Source organism: Calidris pugnax, unplaced genomic scaffold (genome assembly GCF_001431845.1).
Source record: "Calidris pugnax isolate Ruff unplaced genomic scaffold, ASM143184v1 scaffold20, whole genome shotgun sequence".
NCBI lineage: Eukaryota > Metazoa > Chordata > Aves > Charadriiformes > Scolopacidae > Calidris > Calidris pugnax.
This window is the reverse complement of record NW_015094510.1, coordinates 30,974,647-30,980,789: the sequence shown is the minus strand read 5'-3', so window position 1 is coordinate 30,980,789 and position 6,143 is coordinate 30,974,647.

The window sequence follows — 6,143 nt, the reverse complement described above, 5'->3', positions numbered from 1 at the left end:
GAAGGGAAGGGAAGGTGGACTAGGTGAGGAGAACAGAAAGCATTTTGCCTTGTGGGCCTCACTGGAAGATGCTGCACTGGCATCTGTGAAGCTGGTGTTTGGGAGAGACAGATGGATGCTCAAGCTATGGCTGGTACTAGTAAATGTTGTGGTACTGAAAAACATTCCCAGGCTCTACATCTCAATCCTCTGTACTCCTAAGTTGCTGGAGTGGCTCTTGGATGGTTTCATTTCAGACCAACCATCTGAACAGTTCCCAGGCACTACTCAGGACATGCCACGGGTCAGGGACGAATCCCAGTAGCCAGCTTGGATGTAGGCAACCTGTCTTGGAGATCAAGAGAGTTTAATAGCATGGGCATGAGCTGTTTCATGCCTGTTGGCCTCCAAGTCAGACAATGGTCCCAAGTGTATTTTATTTCCTGCTGCAGATGTAGCCTTACATTTTAGGCTCCACCTGAAACGCCCTCTTATGTGCTTCAGTCTAGTAGCCTCATCATATCAGTCCTATGATTTATCTTTGATCTGGTCATACGGTTTATATCCACAGCTGGAGCTCAGTCCCCAGCACTGATTCATGCATTAGTCCAGATATTCATGATACCTTTGGTCTATCAGGCATTTTTTTAGGTTGTATTTCCTCTAGGAGCTTCAGATCGAGAGACTGAATGGTAATAAAAAACTCGATTTACAAGAATTCTTCCTGCCACAGATCTAGGAGATGACTCACAGGCCACAAAGGATATGGCAACCAATTTATGAAATGTGGGGATTTTTTTATGTAAATGAAAATTACATAAATAGCATTTTATTTTAGGAAATTCTCTTTGTTTTCCAAATTATTTTGCTGACAATCATTGTTTTTGGCAATGTGCTGTTTTAGACACAAGTCCAGTGAAGTCCTGCATGACTCCATGCCGGCTCACGGCAGGCTGTGGTGAAGCGTGGCTGCAGTATACAGGATTTCAGGGGTCTGTTGCTCCAAAATGGTACAAACATGCTGACTGCTTTAAATCTGGGAAGCCGAAAGGAAACAGTGACTGTCACAGCTGTAAACAGATAACCGATTGACTGAAAGTTTCTGAAAAAAGTTTAAATTTTTTGCAGAAGAGGTTCTTGGTCCCCTTGGCCCCTGATATTGCAGTAGCTGAAATGGTAGGCCAGCAAAGAGGGAGTCGTTCCAGCTCTGCAGAGGAATTAGGGTTTGGCAATTCTGCTGCAAAATTGAGCTGAAATGGATCTATATGATCATTGGCCACCTTCTATGATGATATGATAGATGCTCTAACAGAAAGGCCATCCATCCATATTCACCTTCCTCAGCCTCTGAAGTGCCTGTTCAGGAAGTAATAAGTCTGAGTCAAACTGTGGCCTTGTGTTCAAAGGACTCCTTCTGACGGGGAATGATCACCTGTGCCCCAGATCAGATACTGTTATCTCTCAGTATGTTTTTTTAGTAATATTGTAGAAATTGTAATCCTTTGAAAGCAGAGTCTTCCCCCAGATAAAATGGAATTTATGACTTCAGTGCAGTTATAATTTAACCTGTCTGGAGGAAAAAAATTGTTCATCTCCTTTATCGTAGCTAGACAACAAAGAGAACATTGTTTTTGTCTCTTCCAAGAGCTTATTACCAACAAAGAAACTGGGTTTCAGCTATTCTAAAATGAAACTATAGAAAAAAATTGAGAAACTGTGCAAAATAAAGAAACTGCAAAACATCTAGAAATATTTCTTGAGTCAGGACTAGCACATTGGATGACAGAGAGAGGGTAAACTTTATCTGTCTCTGAAGAGGAGAATTACTTTTCCTAACACTGTAACAGCATCGAAAGAAGCAGAAACGGCCTGCAATTCTTTTCATTTCATGTTAAGTAGATTGTTCCTTAAGAGGTAAACAGAATGTGACATACAATGCTTAGATCCCTTTCACATTGTCCTTTGGCAAGCAAAATTCAAATGGAGACTGGTATTTATAAGTAGGATACACCAAAACAGGTGGATCAGTGGAATGGCTGAGGCGTAGCGCATGTCCAAATTCATAGGCTGCAACAGTGAATAAATTGACTCCTAAATAAATAAAAAAACCCTCACTGGTATTTCCATCATGGGCAGATGATTGTATTTCTTACCACCTAAGGGTTAGAAATCAGGATCCTGAGTTTAAACTGTTTTTGGAAAAGGTAAAATTTTCCAACATCTCAGAAGACCAAATTTGGTGAAAAAGCACAGAAACTCAGAGGAGATAGTGACAATCTGTGCAAGTGATGATGTTTGTGTCTTTGGGAATACTCTCACTTGGATCAGTGATCTATGGCTGGAGTTGAACCTATATAGTAAACTGAAGGACTGGAGAAATGATGTGGGGCTGGGCTTCTAAATTCTTTGGATGAGGCAATCTATATGGATGTTGAAATTAGGTGGATGAAAGCTGGGCTCTGGGGCTCATTAGAAAAAAAGTCAGACCAGAGCTTTGAAGAGCCTGAGGCTTGGACAGGTTTAAAGTTGATTGTTGTTTTGGCAAGAGACGAAGTGACACAGTAATAGAAGATATTACTAAGACTAATAGGAGTCTTAAGTTTGCCTTGTAAAGAAGGAATTTATAGAGTGTGGTTGGACAAACAGCAGGCATTGAACAGGACCTCACATGGCGGTAGATTTCAGTGGCACTATCAAGCAAAACCACCCAAAAAGGACTGAGATAAATGAGAAGGATACAATCTCAAAAACCCCATTATGAAGCAGTGTAATATCTGGGAAAAAAAAAAAAAAAAAGCTTTTGCAATTTTTTCAGGTTTTTAAAGTTGACCTCTGACTTCTAACTGAGATCAGGTTTGTTTTCCTTATCAGGTCCCAAAAGAAAGGTTACTAAAACCTGGATGTGCTATCAGAGCACCCCGAAGGGGAAAGGACTGGGTAAGACCCAGGTGGATGGCAGACTGACTGCCTATCAAATGGGAACAAAACCTAATGATATAAACAAGAGAGCAGGGTCAGGCATGTCTTAATTATCCATGAGAGTGTGGCAAGACATCGAGGTGCAAAGAGCAAACACTGACTATTGCTGTATTCATAAAATAAATAGTTCTGGAACCACTCTGCTTTTACCTAAAATTACCTTTCAAAACAGGGCAGGTACATGCAGATTGCTTCTTGAGGAAGGTCTCTGAACAGTACTGACTCCTGAATCACCTCCAAATGCTAGTTTGTCCAGGACAGAGCTCTGCCAGGGACCAAGTTACTTCTCTGACGCTGCTTAATTTACTCTGGTGAAGACAGGGAACCAGTATGTCCCACAGACACTTCAGGATTTTCCACCTCAACAATACAAGCTAATAAACGTTCCAGCTCTGATCTTGCAAAGGTCTTCAGGATGAACTTATCATTAAACCAGCAGTTGCTCATTTTAGGTTCATGCAGCCTCCTGTCACAACAGGGAAACTGTTATCCAGTGGCTCCTTAGTGAAGGCCTAACAATAAGTAACATAATGAGTTTCTATATATGTGTTGATCCTCAGTGGCCATCAGCAAAACCTGTGAACTGTACTTTTAAATTAAATTATTGTCACATATAATGATGGATCAAATTGTGTTTTTCTACCTCCTGCTACAAGGCTAGGTCAGAAACAATAGGTTTTGAAACAATATTAGAGATATTTTTCAAAGAATTTTCTTGGGATTAAGGTTTATCAATCTGTTCATGTAGTATTCACTTTACAAAGCAACTGCAAATTTATCTCCTACTGTAGATTTTTACATTTCACACTTCTACATTTTTAAGCTGCTCTGACATCCCATAACATTTGTTATGCTATTTCTCCTCAGGTAACTCAGGATTAGACTGATTTCTCATTGTAAATTTCAAGGATTGTTTCATAGAAAGTCCTTGAATCTGCAAAATTTATAAGCTGTTTCCATGGTTCTCTGCACTGTCAAAATGATTGTCGCCTCCCACTCCTTCACTGGGGCAAAAGCACACGCAAAGGTCCCACATGGACCATCAAAGAGGTAACAGTCATGACGATGTAAAAAATAATAGCAGAAAAAAAGAGAAAGACCTCCATCAAGTAGGGTTTCAAAAACTATATCCTTAATGAACACTGAGACGCTTCTTTCTTGTGAAGGAAAGATAACCTAGCACCAACCTGGGAAGCAGATAATGAGAGAAGGTGCCTTTTCACAGCTGTGAACATGAGCAGAGACTGAAAGACTCTGGTGAAAAGGAATCATTTAGACACTTTTGGGAAGGAAACTGAGAATCAGATTTAGAAAAGAGGTTATATGCCAAGACAATGATTGAAGCCTGCTTAGAGCATTCAGCTGAAGGGATAAGGCTGTGCAGTGCCATGAAATAGTGTCACAGCATGGTTCTGATGCAATTTAAAGTCTCTTTCTCATCCTAAGAAATTAACTCATCTCCCACGGCTTTCCCTCCATAGTCAGGAAGGGTTAAGTCTGACCATCGGCTTTGGTTTTAGTGTCATTCACAGTGATCATAGTTCATTTGCATCATTCCACTTTACACAAAGTACTATAAGAGAACAAAGTTCTCTGAAGCACTTTTTTGCTTTTCTACGAGCATGGATAGAGTAACCAGATTAAACTGGATTACACAATCACAAAATACAGAGCTTTTCCTGTATGCTGAAAAAAAGTGGGAAGCCTTTTTGTCCTGTACTGCTCCACAGAACATTGCCTTCCCATTGATCCTGCCCTTTCTAGCACTTGCTCTAGGAAGTTGTGACCATGATGAAGGAGGAGCAGGATTCACAGTCCGAGGCTGGTCCTTCTGTTGGGTACCAGGACATGGTCCAGCGCTGTCTCCCTGGCTCTGATCTTTGCACAAGGTCACTTAACCTGCTATGGAGACTATTCATCAACTCCATGATGTGACACACAGGATGTATCAAGACTCCTTTTCTTTAGAGTATCTAGTTTGCCAACTTGTTTGGATGTAAGCGTAGCATGACATTTCATCACTGAGCCCCATAGTTAGTGTAATCTAGTTGTGAGAACAGGTCTGATGGGCAAGGCAATTGAGCCAGCTGAGCTGTAAATATAGGTAAACCTATAATGACTGGAAAAACTAGATCTGGTAATTTATTTCTTCTTTATATGATATTAATTTGCAATGGGTAAGCTCTGTGTCTCAGTTTTCTATTACTATTTAGTGTTAGTGTTCTGGTAATTCTTAAAAGTTCCTGTAACAAACCAGGGTTCATTTTGAAAGATGCTTTAAAAAGAGTGTAAAAGCCCAAAGGAAGAAGGTGGCTTCAAGAGCTTTCCTGTATTCTTGTGTGTCACAGTAGTGTGATTCTCCCTAGAAGGGCAGTGATTTAATACTGCCAAAAGCTAGAGACCAATAAAATTACGTTTTGTTCCGTTTTGTCCCCCTTACCCTGCACAACACTTTGCTCCAATTCATGTTACCTGGATCCGCGCATTTATGGTACCAGTGGGGCCCTTTCATAACCTGACACCTAGCGGCAGCGTCCTGTAATAGCAACGAGAGAAAAAAAGGCAAGAGAAGGTCAGAAGTGGAATTTCATGGGAAAATTTTAGCCCTTAACATGTCCTGAGATCATTTCATTTTGTGACAGCCTGCACAGAAAATTCACCTGAGTTAAATCTGGGTCAACTAATTCAGTTGCCTAAGTGCAAGCATTTAGTGCCACTGACAACAGGGGACCCAAAATATCTCTGCATACCTGGTAGACACGATGCAGGACATAAAGTTTCAAGAAGACCCACAACTTTCAAGAACTGCAGCTGCTGGCCAAGGATACCCTAAGAAACGTCAAATAGCACTAGATGCCTACATATTTGCAAATTAATAGGTAATAATTCAAACAAAAAATATAGTGCTGGGATTATGCAATCACAGGCTTCCTTTGGAAATGATTGAAAGAGGTATGTTCTTACAGGTGATGATTCATCTGATCATCCTAGATGAAGATGCTTTTCACAGGATGAAATCTTCATCTTAGGGTGAGTTGAATTATTCATGGAGACACCTTGCCTTATTCTTTAGACTTTGACATCTAAAGATAGACATCTACACGACTACTCATCATCAAGGATGTACTAGTATTGGTGGTCCAGCTTTTCTCAAATATTCCATGTGCTTTTTCCATGTAACCTCT